Genomic DNA, 14988 nt, shown 5'->3' with positions numbered 1-14988 from the left:
GGCACCTTTCAGAAGAGGAAAGCCGGGGGACCCCGCCGCTCGAGCACCTGGGCTGGAGGGGCGCTGGCCCGGCTGTGGGGGAGGCAGCGGAGCCCCGACTGCCGGGGGGCCCTGTCTGCCCTGGGGATGCAGCCCCGCATCCGCCCGTCTGCCCCGTCTCCTCCGCTGCTCTACCAGCTTGCGTAAACCATTTACCTTACCGTCCACCGAGCCGAGGAGGATCAGCAAGGGGTGGCCGCAGCACTCACTGGACGGCAAAGTCATCTAAATTCCCGCTTCTGCTCCAGAAGTTATGTAAGCGCTTTAAACAAAAGCAGAGGCAGAGGAAGACCCTGTTTGTTCTGAGCGCCTCTGGTCTCCTCAGAAGAGCAGCCCCCAGCTACACGGGCATCCAGAGGCAGCTGAGCCAACACACACACGCACACCCCCCCACGATGCGGGAGAGCATCGAGTGATTGTGCATGAAGTATTGCAGGGGAGGACTTTGCTGTGACTGCTCCAAGCTGCCCAACGTTTAAATATCCAGAGAGCCACAGTAAGGCTGGGAGAGGGAGCGAATGCACGGTGATTCACCTCTGCACTCCTGCCAAACGTGGCAGTGCGGGCAGCAGGTAGTAAGGTGTCTTCCCAGCAGATGGAGTCAGGAGGCAAACAAACTTGCTAAAAAGGTACCACCACCCGGCTAAGAATAGCTTGCTTCTTTCGTCTCTCTGCGTGAAGGACGTTTCTGCCATCAAATAAAAGAAACTTTGATACCGGCTTTTAAGTCGTCTGGTTTACTTCTGAATGGAAAGTTAGCTCCTATTGAAGTGGTTCTCAAGTGTTTTTCTTCCACCTACCGCTTTCTCTTCCAGACAACAGTCAAATTTTACAGCCAGCCCTTCTCATGGAAACCTGCATGCAAACCCAGCCGGCTGCCTTTCTGCCTGCTTCCACATAGCTTGGGCTGTGCTGAGGAGGGAGGGAGAGGAGCAAGGGAGCTTAGCACTGGGCTGAGCATGCACCAATTTCCAAGAAAAAGGAACCTCTTGCCACTTTTTCCAGCAGCTGTTTAAAAGGGTGCTTCTAGACAGTACCATCAAAGAAATTTGTCCTCCTTAGGATATTGGGGGGAGAGGGCAAGGGGAGACACAATAAAAAATGAGACACTCAAGGAATACTGATGTCAGTCATCATCCCTTTAAGATTTAAATTTTCACTGTAGGTTTCACTCTTTACTCTTGTGGAGACGAGCAAACAGAATCAGTGGGAGCTGCTTTTATGAGCTCTCATAATGCCACAATTACTTCACTGTTCACAGCTTTCTGTAGCAGGAACAGGGAACTTAGGGGAGGTTTTCATTAGCTGCACGAGGTCTGGAGCAGCACCCCTACAGACCAGCTGCACTTGTGTCCTTCTCGTACTCCAGCTGCCCTCAGGTGGGCTCAGATGAGTCGTGGTTCCAAGTGCTGGAGATGCTTGTGGAAGAACTGCAGAGGAGCAAAACCCTAAGCTGAAGCCTAGAGAGAGCAGGAGCAGCCCCCTTCCCGTCATTGCAGCAATAAGTTCAAAGAGGAAAAATAGCTTTTTTTCATATCTGATAGCCTGGAATATTTTCTTTTCCAGATGTTTTAGAGGAGGAGTGGGTGGGTCACCAAATAAGTACGGATTGCATTAAAAGATACAGAAAGCAGCTGAACTACGTGAAGGCAGGTGACGGGCTCTTACCAGTGGTTTCTTCCATAGTCCACCCGTTCAGTTTTTTGTGTGTTGTCTGGCTAATACTGTTCATTCTATGATTGGAAAGCGTCACATTCTCAATGACTGTTTTTATACTTATTTCAAAACAGATTTTATGTTGCTCTGTTTTCTTACTGAGTAGCATTCATCTGCTGAAGTATAAATCTGTCATCCCATAATCTGGAAATAGCTTTTCTAAGGTTTGGGTGGGTTTTTTTTATAAACTCCCATTTTGTTAACCATTACCTTGGACACAGAAGCAACACTTTCTGATTTGTTCTGCTATAAGCAATTCCATTGTGCCCCATGGGACTGCAAGCATGAGTAGTTACTATTTGGCATGCCCATAAATAACCACTGGAAAATTATTATTAACTGTACCTTGATGGTTTTATTTCTGTTTGTGCTCAGGAGTCATTACAACACTCTGACTTCTGTACAAAAGAGGTGGCTGAGCTACTGCTTTATATTGTGAGATTATAGTGTTGTTTGAAAAGTTAAGTCAAAACCTGCTTCCAAGATTTCAGTGATTTCATTCTGTTATGAAGGAAAACATTCTTCCATATAGTATGGAAAGTTGTGCATTTCTGTAGTTTGTCTCATTTACGCTATCTTTTTTTCCTGAATATATTGTCTACCTTTAGTAGTACTACAAGTAAGGATGCCACTTGTGAAACAGGCACTGTCCTCGTTTTGTTTGTCAGGTGCAGAATTTGAAATAAAAACCCAAGTTCCCAGCTGGACCTATAAACTTTCCATGAATTGGGCAGAGATATTTCCACAATCTTTTGCAGATGCCTGCATTGCAAACTGTTTGGAGGTGAACTATTTCCTGTCACGGTTTGTTTATTTTTCCTACGTGGCATGGTGTACCCCATAGGGACTACCTGGAGCACAGATAAGAGTTTGTTCACATTTAGTTTGTTTGAAGCATAGGAAGAGGGGGCATTGAGCTGTTTCCAGAAGACTCTGCAGGCATGCTATACCCTTTGATAAACAGATTATAAATAATGAGTAAGGGCTGCATTCTTAATTTGGATGACAAAATGGAAGCAGTAAAAGACAGCATTTACACAAAAATGGCAATACATTTGGCCTAATCCAGTTTAGAGTGAAAAGAATGGGAATTTGCCATTAGCCATAGCACATTAGATCAGCCCCTTTAAGGCTTTCATAGGAATATTTAAATCTTTTGCATACAACTTTGTAATCATGACTTTGAACTCCTGGGAGTGACTTGATTGAAGACCCTGAGAATGGTTACAGCACTATCAGCAGCAATGCAGGCTTCCTAGCCCTGCCTGCCTGTAAACACGTCAGCTCCGCGAGAAGGAAATTCATGGAGTAAGTATAGCTGATGTTCAGGCCATGCATCCCTAACTGGATAACTTCTTTCAATTTTCAGAAGAAGTCACACTGGAATTTGGGATTTGAAAAATGGCAAGTAAACAGCTTTATGAAGCTATTGCCAGTTGAAGAATTCCATTCCAAACATGAAAGGCAACATCAGGAGAAGTATAGAAATGCTTAAGTGGCTGGAAGGCGTATGAACAGTTTAGACTAGGAATATTAGGGGAACAGAACAGTGCTGTGCCATAAGAGACACATGTACATTCGGGAAGTTGTTACAGGAAGATGTGTGAGTACATTTGATGAATGGGGAGGTGTAAATCCCGAAGAGCAGAACAATACTCAAAATGAGGCACGATGTGTGTTATTCAGGCATCCTGGGCTCTGACATACTGCACCACTTAGATCCTCAGTTCTAGCAGGTTAGCATGGTGTTAAAAAGAGTTACTACATGGCAAGATATCTTCTTTAAAGCTACATTTCCCTTCTCTCAGCCAATATAGAGAAAATAACAATCACTGGTCTTACGCGTATTTGAAATTCTCTAATAGGTGAAGCAAACGTCGCACAGAGCAAAATACTGCAAATTTCTCGTATGCCTTGTGCTGTCATGTTGACCCAAGAGTCCTCTCTTGAAATAGGAGAACCACTGTGCTTGGGTGAGGGTTAATTCTGATTATGCTTCAATGTAGATGTTATTTCTGCTGCCATTGTAGCCTCTGTGAATCCTCCGCCATCTTGAAGCTCTAATGCTCCCAAGTAAGAAGGATGGAGAAGGAAGGTTTCAGGAACAGCATTTTTGAAGATGTGATAGAAATAATACGTGTTAGAGACACCAAAAGAGAAAGTTAGAATAAAGCAGGAGAGAAGTGGGAAAGAATGCATATCTGGACAATTCCTCTAATGGTCTGGGCACACAAGAGCATTTACTTTTAGAAATACTCTGAGAAAAGAAATATTGGGAAGTAACCTGGTGGAAGTGTCAGGAGGACATAATATCTGGGTCGCAAAAAACTTATGTGTGGAAATTTTGTGTGTTTCTATTCCCAGAAGCCATCAAATCATCCAAGAAGTAACTGTGTTTTTTAAGACAGCCCTTTTAAAAATTAATGGATTGTGTTTAATTTTATGTTAGCTTTGTTTGTAGAAATGTGAAAATCAAGACTTACGTGTTTATCCAACATCAAACATCTCATTAGAATGATGTACAAATTGTCTTAATGTCACAATAGATTTATTTCAATCAGTTGCTTAATGTACAATAATTTCAATTAGTTTCTTAATGTACAAAAAAGCGTGGGTAATTACATTTGCCTCCTTGCTTAAATTTGTAGTTTTAATTTATGTTATTTAATCCATCCAAGTATTGATTCTTCAGTTCACTTCTCAGGACATTCTTAGAGGATCTCCGAAACATTTTGGAGTGAAAGAAAAAAGAGAAATATGCCTCTAAAAGAGAAAGATTTTTTTAAAGAAAAACCCCTTCAGTCAGTAATTAGGAAGCACAGAAGAAAAAATAGGAAATGAAAAATACAGGAACATTATTGTATTCATGTTTTCAAAGAACAAGGAAAAGTTAATAGATTCCATGATACAGACATTTCAGTTATTAGTATTTATACTGTATTCAATTTTCTAGATAGAAAAGACTATTTTAATGTAGGAATTAGTGATACGTGCTTTCATTAGTAGAGCGCTCAGTAATGGTACATATTGGTAGCAGAAGCACAGTGGGCTTTGCTTGCTCCGTACAGAAGAAGGAAAGGGAAAGCAAACGGGATAAGGAAGACCTAGGCAATGGGAATGTTTCCAAATAGCAAGCACCTGATTCCCTCAGAATCAGCGGGTATTTTCCAGCTCCGCTCGGAAGCTGACACCCTGGGCCTCACTGAGCCAGTGTGTATCTCTACGTGGTTCTAGAGAGAACCTCAGCCACGCATCAAAAAGAAGAACTTTTCAGAACTAAATGAACCGACAGCTGCTAGAAATTTCTTCCCTGGTTTATGTACTGTATATAAATCATAAAATATTGTAGATTATATAAATGTTATCTGGAAACTATTCCAAGAGCACTGTGAAATTTCTACAAACCACCAGCAGCACATTTCATAAATCAAGCATAACTTGCAAGATCCCATCAACATAACCTTTACATTAATTGATTCACTAATGTAGTTTTAATATGAGAAATTTCACATTATTTGGAGTTACAGGCGATGCAAGAATCTATATTAATACTCAAGACTCATCTATGTACTTTTATACAGATAGAATTTCATGTCTTTGTAAGAATGGCCCAGGGCCTGTGTATCGTTCAGGCTTTACTTATCCCCTCAAAATATATTTTAAGTAAAATGAAAGTGGTGCTATAAGCTCATATTGGTTCTGTGAACACAGGTGAATTTTACCTCAAATCTTTATTCTGCTAGACAGAAAATTTTATTATGTCTTTAATTCTGACCAGCACATTATTTTAGAAAGTCACATTGCCTGGAAACTGTAACTCTAGTGGGCACATAAGTGACTAAACCCCAGCTCTTGACAGTAAGTGTAGTCTTAATCATTCTCATTGTCATCATTAATTTGTCACTCAGTTTGACATGTCTAAAATAAAGTCCTGCCCCTCCAAACAAGTGGTACATAGGAATCTCCTTATGTTGGGTGTGAAAGTTCTCCCGCAGCAGCAGAGGAGTGACTGATACGGAGTTACTTGGTACAGAAATATTTGCAGGATGGAGGTGTTAATCATAATCTTTAGGGGGAGACACTACTGTCTGTGACCGATAAAATGTCTACCAAAGTTTTAGGACTATATATGCATGCATATACTTGAGCAAGGTGAAGGGAGATACCTTATGTGTAGTTTTTCGTAGTATCATATCATACAGGAAAACTGGGAAGTGTTTCAGCTGCCTTTACGGTTGATTATCAGTATCACAGAGACACATTAGAGAAGAAATTTGGATTTCTTTCTTAGCTTTTGAAGTAAAAATGAAACAGGCAGAATTCATTTCACATTGGTAACTACCTTTATTCAATACTGAGAGACAGTGCAGCTGAGTTGAAGAGGCAAAGTTTCAGATGGTTTTGAGCAGATACATCTGTATTCCCTCATAGTCTGCTGCTTCTTGACTCTGCAGTCTGTAAGGAATCTGTGGAATAGGGACTAATTTTCAGCATTTCATCCAGTATCACAATTATAACCCATGTTAGTCTAGAGAGTTTGATTAGCATGAGAAGATCAGTTACTACTTTTATATTTAACATTTCTGTAAGGAATGCAAAGCATAATTATGAGTAGATCTGTAAATATACAGCACATGTTAAAGACAGTAGAATGAGAATGTTTGCATCTTGAAGGGATTAAATTTAGGTTCAGATGACAGAACAAGTAGGAGATTGCATGCATTGTGGACAACAGCCAGCCAGGAAAAGGAGACTAGTAGGAAGGCACTACAGAGACCAGACATATGCTTATCATGTTGATTCACATAACTTAAACTTTCACCTCCTCATTTCCACTGTTACTCTCATCTCACTTCTCTTCACACAGGCACACGAGCACAAGTACACATTTCTTCCAGCAATGTTATTGATGGATTATCTTTGACACAGGTGTCCCTGTAACAGCTACCCATTTAAATCTTGCCAGCCAAACTGTTAACAGAAACTAAACACTGTCATTGAGGGTCAGATGCTCAGAGAGCTGCAAATCACAGAACACAAGCCTTGGAAATGTATGAGTGTAAAATTCTTGCTCATCTTCACCTGAACCTAATGATTCACTTTGTGTGGCAGTCCTAGCTGTGCTGCTGAGGTCTACCTTGATTGCATCTCCTTTTCTCCTGACACCTAAGTGAAATTGCATGCAGAGCTCCTACATCGGTCCTGTATTTCTGAAAAACCACTGTAAGGTTGGTCTTTCTTCAACCAGTTAAAACAGATAAAGAGAGATGGTGCAGAGACATGTCTGGCTCTAGAGCTTCCAGACATTAAAATCTAAGATCTCCCAGAGGAACCTCAGTTTCTCTGGCACTTTTTCTATTCCCAGTCTAGATATATGTTACGGCTTTGAGGCACAACCCTCTCCTTAGTTCTTATCGTCATAAAGTCTTTGCAGGTAGTTATGTCTAAAATACTCCTCTGTGTTCTGTTTTTGAACACACTGTTATTCCAAAAGGAAAAAAAAAAAAAAGTTGGAAAGGGACAAGATGCAGCTGTCACCTTTTTTAAGTCCAAACCAGTCATTTTAGCTATTGCCCTATATTGAAAAGCAAGAGTATTGGAAGTTTTCAATCAGAGGGCTGCCAATGCATTTCAGTCTTGGCCCACAACATCTTTTCTGTTTGAGTTCTGGACCTTGGCTGTAGAAGAAATTTGGAAAAAGATTCCAGGGTTATTTTCAGATACCAGTAAGTAAAAATTCTGAATTTTGTATGTAAATAACAAATGTCTCAGCCAATAAATTGCAATTGGAGAATAAAACTTCTGCCATAACTTCCCATGTGATGTGTTTTTAATGCATTTTTTGAAACTAAAATCTCTTTTAAAGTGTTACTTTTTGCTGCCATGTACTAAAAATAAAAATACGGCATGGTTTTTAGTACTGTTATGTTCTGAATTGTGCTTCACCTCATAAGAGTTTAACAAGGGTCATATTTTCAAATTTGTCATAGCCTGATTTCTGTCACTTCAGTTGCAGTTTTACAAAGGAGTGTGAAAATCATTCAAATTCAGGCAGCAAGCATACCAGGGACTCTCACTTCTCTCCACACCACTCAGACATACACACGTACACAACTACATCTTTATTCTAGCAGTGTTATTGATCCATCTGTTGTCCAGTTAAATCTCACCAGCTGAACTGCAAACACAAGCTAAATGTGATCAGTGACAGCTGGATACTCAAAGGAGGCTGCAAATCACAGAAGAACATTTGAGAGAGGTGTGCTTAAAGTTTCTGGTCCTAGTTTGAGCATATGGTATAAATTCAATAGTTGTCATTTCCATACACTCTAAAGAGGGTGAATTCCAAAGACAATTCTGGGGATGTGGTGGGACCAGTTTGAATGCATGTCAATCCAATACAAATCCTGAACCTTTGTGCAGGTCGACATCGTCTCTCTGAACATAACATCACTGAACTTGCTTTGCTTGTATCTGGTTGCAGGCTTGGAGGTTATTTTTCCTAGCAATTTACTCATCTAGATTTCAATATTGGGTGATGATTAATGAAGTTTATTGAGGCATGGTAACTGGCTCACTGCATGTCTCTGCAAGATCTGGTCCTTAGAAGCTGAGTTGGAAACACAAATAAAGCATTTAACACTAATATTATTTCCATATTTATTAAACTATAATGAAAACTGAACCATTTGTGATTTTCATTCTTTCTAACAGTGTTGCTACTTACAGTGCCCTGCAAGAGTATCAGATGGTATGTGGCATGAAATATGTTTCAAATGACACAACTCTTATTAAAGGTCTAGCAAATTAATTCAAAGGTGTTTCCCATCCCTTCCAAGGAAAGTCAGGCAGGATATAATTCCCTTCTTTCCAAAGTAACTTCAGTCACACATCACCAATATCATACATGTCATTTAATAACAATATGCACATGATGTTCAGTGGGCTGAACTTGTTGCTATAAGTTGATTTTACTTTCCAGTACAGCCTATAAATTGTTCATGAGATATTCTTTCAGCTGCTCGAGATTCAGGAAAGTTTTTTCCTGTAAGGTGAAGGACTCTGCTCTTTTTACTGCTGTTGCTTTACATTTTGATTTTTTTCAGGACAAGGTTGAGAGTGCAGAAATGATTAGGAGAGGGGACTATAGATTTTGTTTGATTTGTCTTTTTCTTTTTTATAGCTATTATGAAGCTGCTAGAGATATTTGTGCACAGAGGAAGGCCATTATATTGAGACAAATTTTCTTACTGTAAGAATGGCCTTAGTTCAGACAATAAAGAAATCCAAAGATTGGAGGTTTGCATAGTAGGACCATGTCTACGATCTATTGGAAAGGATTTTTTTTTCTCTGAGTTCACAACCTTCAGGGCAGGAGATTATCTTTTGATTCAGCAACTGTTACAAGAAGGGTGTTCTTCAAATACAAAGTGCCCCAGAAGGGTATATCCATCACAAAAACTGTCTAACTGGGATACCTTAGTAAAAGACAACAGCGAAACCTTCTCTGACATCAAGGCTAGATAACCTCTGAAAAACAGGGCACTTATTTAGTTGTCTAAAAATAGATTTGAGTATCCTACTGAGAATGTTTACTCAAGAACATAACTTCTGCAGTTCCTTTACATCTGTATAGCAGAATGAAGAGAGGAATACAGAAATGCTGAGCAGAAGTTTGCTATAGGACTGGGGATCATATCAGTGATGATTCTTGTAACGTACTACCAAATCTCAAACTAAGGTTTTACAGCGAGTCTCTCCAGTCCTGATTCCCCTGAAGCCCATGCCCAGTCTAACACTGAGTTCACTGGGAACAGAATCAATTCATCAGTCATTGTTTCGTTGCTTCATGACTTCGGGGTGAAATCAAAACATTTTTTTTTCTTAATTTCTAAGAGACATGATGATGTGTGGTGCTGTCTGGAATTGGACTGTTTGGACCTGTCATGCAGGGAAGTCCATCTGAAGTAGCTATTGTGCTGAATATTCACTTCTGACTTTAGACACAATGATTTCCTCCAAGACTCATTTAGACCATGCAAAAAGCAAGACAGTTCTCTCCGTTTTCAAAGCACAATAGATTACTTGCCACAAAGGCATTCTCTGCGCACACTGAAAGTGTCACTAAGACACTAGCTTGGAGGAGTGATTGCGCGGTAAATTTTTGCTTTAGCTTCCTGTCTGCTAGTTTCTCTTTGTAGGCACCCCATTGGCTTCAGTGACAGGGCACGTCATTTCTATTCTATTTCTACCATCTATGCTTGTATGAAAGCTGTTTAAGTTAGAGCAGCTTCAGAATAAAGAATCCATTGGGTTTTTCTCTTGCTTTTTGTAGTAGGATCTCTAGCTATGGATTGTTATTCTTTGCTTATTTATAGCCTTTCCCCCCTTCTGTTGAGTCTTACTTTCTTCCTCCTCTTCTCCACTTTGATGGTAGACGTTATACTTCTAAATTCCCTCTTGAACAGCAGGGTCGAATTCTGAACAATACCCCTGGCATTCTTTTAGCACGTTCTTCCTGCAAGCCAATTTACCTGACAGATTTTTAAAAGCCAGTTTATCCAATTTCATATTGTATTAGTACTCTCCTAAGTAAGAGTGCAATTTTGCTTTTCACATTAATGGCATCTAAAAATATTTTGTGGATAGATAGCCTACTCTCTGTCCAAACCATGCTTTTAGATCTCAACTCCTTTGGTCTTCCTTAAATATTTGTGGTGAAACTTTCCTTGCTAGGTGAGTACCTATTCACTCATGCCTTAGGCTGAGTTTTCTGGGGAGTTATGAAAGAATTTCAGTTAAAATTTTGTGCCTGGGAAGAGCACGTTGATTTGGTAGTGCTCAGCTATCGTGACTGTTTCACCGATGTGAACTCTTGTCTTTAAGATTTTGAGACAGGAGTTAGAAATTAGTATATGGTCTGCACAGATGTCAGAGAGATATTTGTCCTTTTGAAAAAAGAATTAAATTGGAATAAATTATAAACCTCCATGGAGGAATGGAAACCTCCTTCTCTGATGCTACAGAGAGGATTTTGATAAGTTAGCAATAAATTCATTAAAGATATCATCTGAAGCAAGTGTATTCTACCTATTCTCCCTGCCTACATGCTGACCAAGCAGGACGTGTTGACATGTGTGTGCTCCGTTCTGGATGTATGTAAACTTTCTCTGCTCTCCCTTTTTATGCTGCTTGCTCACCTTTTGTCTATCAATGCTTATGGCCATAATGATGCTGAAATTGAGAACAGAGTCTGCCTCCTGTGTTGCTTAGCTATTTTCTTACCCAGCGGTTCTGTAAAGTCCCAGATAATGTTGTTTCTGATTTACTGTCTTGATTTTTCAACAGCAGGAGATGACTTAGGCTCATGTGTTTCAGTGTGTAGCAGGACATGACTTTTCCAGCACCTTGGGATAAAACTGTCCTCCTTATTCTTGCATTACAGATGCCCAAATGATCCCACAGGCTTCCAGTCCCTAGAGCTGTTTTGCTGGTTGCAAAGACTTGAGTAGAGTAAGTAGGGAAAGTTTCCTCTTCAGGTAGGGCAGATAGTGAAGTGCTGGGTGAGACGCTAAACAGAGAGGTTGAAAATTAATCTTCACACTGCCAGTTGTGTCCTCAAGAGTGAGTCCTTTCTTCCAGTCCTTCTTCATAGTTCACAGGTTCAACAAACTGCACCCAGCCCTTTCTGAGCCCTGAGGCTCAGAAAATCTCTTTCTTTGTGTCACTTTGGCACCTTTCTGCAGACTTGCTACAGGCCTTCTCCTTCCAGTCTTTCCTACTTGCTGTCTGCCTCAGCCCAGGAGGCTGCCCAGGCTCAGCCTGCTCAGTCACTTCTGGGGACTCCTCTGCTCTCCAAGGACTCAGAATAACTGTAAGTCTTCCTCACTGCTCCTCTTTGTTCCTGCCTCTCTAGCAGGACACAAGCTGTGGAGTATTTATATGGCAAAATGGAGTCAAATGTTGTGACATTATTGCACATGGTCATGTACGCCAAAGTTTTGAAATGCCTGTAGTTCTCCACACAACTTTAACTTTAGACCACTGGATGTACTTTTTACAACTAAATTAATTTCTTTCAACTATTTATCTTTTTTTTTTTTTCCCCCTTTCCCTTGTTTGTTGCCAAATTTGGAAGAACATCCTTTTTCTGTTTATAAACCCAGTCTCTTTCACTCCACACTGCCAAATTTCTGCAGCACGTAAATCGCTATTAAAGATGTTTTCTGCTGCCTCTGGAGAATGACATATTCTCCTTGCTGCTCTCAGGGAGTTTTTAGGTAATGCTTAGCAATCTATTTGAACAGTGTTTTGCACATTGGCCACTAATGGTCTGTTCTGTGTTTTCATGAAACATCTGGGACCTGAATAGCACAAAGTCTGAGCATTAATTGCAGTGCTGTCTGCAGTTATAGCAGACTATAGCTGGACAGTGAATGCATCAAAAGCTCTAAAAAGCAAATTGCTTGAAAAATCAGGTTCTTTCTAGGTTCTGCTTCCTCTATTCATTATTGGAAACTGGGTAAATAACTGCTACATTTTAAAATACCATTTATTCCTTAGAGCATTGATGAGAATGCAGATTTCCCATCCACTGCCTGGTGTTCTAGGAATTTGGTTGCTTCCTCATTCAATGACTGAGCAGAGAATAAAAGTGATGCCAGATACGGGTTTTAAAGTTCTCAGGAAGATGTATGAGCCTAACCTAGAAACCTGGCGTCTTGGATCTGCTTCTTCCTCCAAAAGGTTTTATGCTCTTGGAAGCAAAGGCAATACCAGTCCTTTGAGCCGAAGGCTCAGGTGTAGAATCTGAGTACATGGGTGCATTTCCTTGCAACTCTTAAAAAAGATTCCTGACAGGCAATGGCTTAGAAATCATCCCCATCTTCTATATTTCCCCACTAGCCAGTTAAAGGCTGTTTCACACTGAAGAGAGGGAATATGGTGGCTCACTCTTTATATTCTCATCTACTTTGGCTCACCATTCTGAAGTTCCTAATCTGGACATGCAATAATGGATCCTGGATGAATCCTGCTCCAGGACCCTAAAAGTCTCTGATTCTACTTTCAGCACCTATTTTGTAGATTTTGGTGAGGTTTTAAAATAGAAGTTTATTTTTTTCCAATTTGGAACTCATAGATTGAAAACCTATCACCTTTCGTTTTTGTCTAAGATTCCTGTAGCATCTCTTTGTCATTGTATTTGATTTTTTTTTTTGTTTGTTTCAATCATCTTTATACACTCCTCATCCCCTAATGTCTTTTGGAGCTGCTTGAGATATGGAAAGAAACAGTGTGCTAGCAATGTAGGAGAAGCTCTTGGGAAAGTTAGGAATTCAGAGAGGGAAGCTTATTTGTTCACGGCCCAAGTCTTTTTTCCCTACATTAAGATGATTTGTGATTCCTCTACAACTACTCTGTGTCCTACTATGGGCAAAGTTAGTGTGGAAACAATCAGGGAGAGCACACCTAAATTGAGGAGAACCCAAGGGATGCTTCAATCAGCCCGTATTTGCCTCTAGAGGTCTCCCAACTCTTCTTACATTTGAAAACCCAAATGTACGCACTTGGCACCTCTGTCAGCTGTCTTCAGCATGTGCTCTCTCCCTTCCTCTCCCTCCCTTGATGCCCTGGCCCTCAAAATCAGCTCTGTAGCATTTGTGTTTTATGGTTCACAAATAGAATTCTTTCTTGTCGCTATCTAACATTATCGTAAGCTGTCAGCTGACCTTAATACAGCTCGTATAGGAAGATTTGCTGTTACATTTATAGGAGCTATTTTGGGGGAAAATACTGGGTAATGGAGACTGTTTGTGTCATAATGGGTATATCTGGTGACTGGAAATGAACATTTAATTGACGTACTCCATAAGCCCATTTCCAAGCAAAACGTATGCAAAACTGAGTGAATTTGAGCTGTCTGCAAAAAGAAAATGGAATCCCCACAAACATTTGTATAATGGTCTTGCTCCGCTCCTTGTATCATTTCAGAATGTGTCAGCTGGAAAAGTATCTCTGCCAGGTTTCTTTCTTCCTCAGTGCTGATGGGTGCCTGACCATCCCAGCTTTTGTGGATGGGATTCAGGAGTTACTGTGCTGGGGTTAGTCAGCTTGCTTCGTATTGTTTTGTTCAGGTATCGTGACTTCAAAGCAGTTTTGTCTAATTTGCATCAGTATAGTGAGAAGATAGGTTCACTCACTGATTCAGTACAGTTTCAGTTAGCGTGATCCACATGCAGACTGAAGCAGAATAGGGTGGCACACTACACCACCCCTTTCAATGTGAATTTAGACCTATTTTCCCACTGTGGGGGAGGAGAAAGTGGCTGCATTCAGAATGCCAGCAGGAACTCAGCAGGAGCTGGTGCCTCTCAGGCACAAGATCCCGGCAATCAGGTGCTTCCTGCAGGTGCTGTGGAGCTGCTTGGTTTGGATTGCTTCCTCTCGCACCAGCGGGATGCTGTCGGTCCTGCCCCGAGGAAAGGCAGCAGGTCCTGGTCCGCAGCCAGCAACCTGGCAGCAGCTTGTATGTCTCATGCACCTTGCTCCTGGGAAAGAAGGGTTTCCGCGCACTCTGGAATTTTAAACATCAAATATAAAAGGTTAAAATGGCCAGCCTTATTTAAAGCAAGCAGACCCTGTGGCGTACAGGCAATAATAAAAAAAAAAAAAAAAAAAAAAGTGGAAGAGTAAACTTAAAGGGCAGTTAGCTAGGGAAGCAACCTTCACAGGAAAAGCTTTTTGTGAAAAATTGGAGGAAAACAGGAACATACAGTATCTCAAACATACAATAATGCTGTTGTACTCCAGCTGATGCCTGATGTCTAGAGTCCAGGGCTGAAGAGACATCTGGTTAGCTAATGATTATGTAGGGGAGTGGGAAAATGCTGTTTCTAAATATCTAATCTGATTCAGTGGAAAATGATCAGATATTTGGAGGCAATAGGGTTTTTCATAGGATGCAATGTGCTATGAAGAAAATGAATTCCGAAGTCCTTCGAAAAGATGCATAATTCATATGATTATTCTTTAAAATAATATAGTATTCTTCTATAAATGTATGTATTGGATGTTTTAAAGAATGAAATTTTAAATTTGTTTAACAGCTAATTTTTTGGCTAGGAATGTCCTGGATTTTTAAAATTTTCCGTTAAAATATTCAGAGGCATATGCCCATTTTTCATTTTAGTAAAAATAAATCAAAGGGTTTCCTGGCTTACAATTTTGGTTGTT

This window comes from Balearica regulorum, chromosome 2 (genome assembly GCF_011004875.1).
Source record: "Balearica regulorum gibbericeps isolate bBalReg1 chromosome 2, bBalReg1.pri, whole genome shotgun sequence".
In the NCBI taxonomy this organism is placed as follows: Eukaryota; Metazoa; Chordata; class Aves; order Gruiformes; family Gruidae; genus Balearica; species Balearica regulorum.
This window is presented reverse-complemented; position numbering follows the sequence as displayed.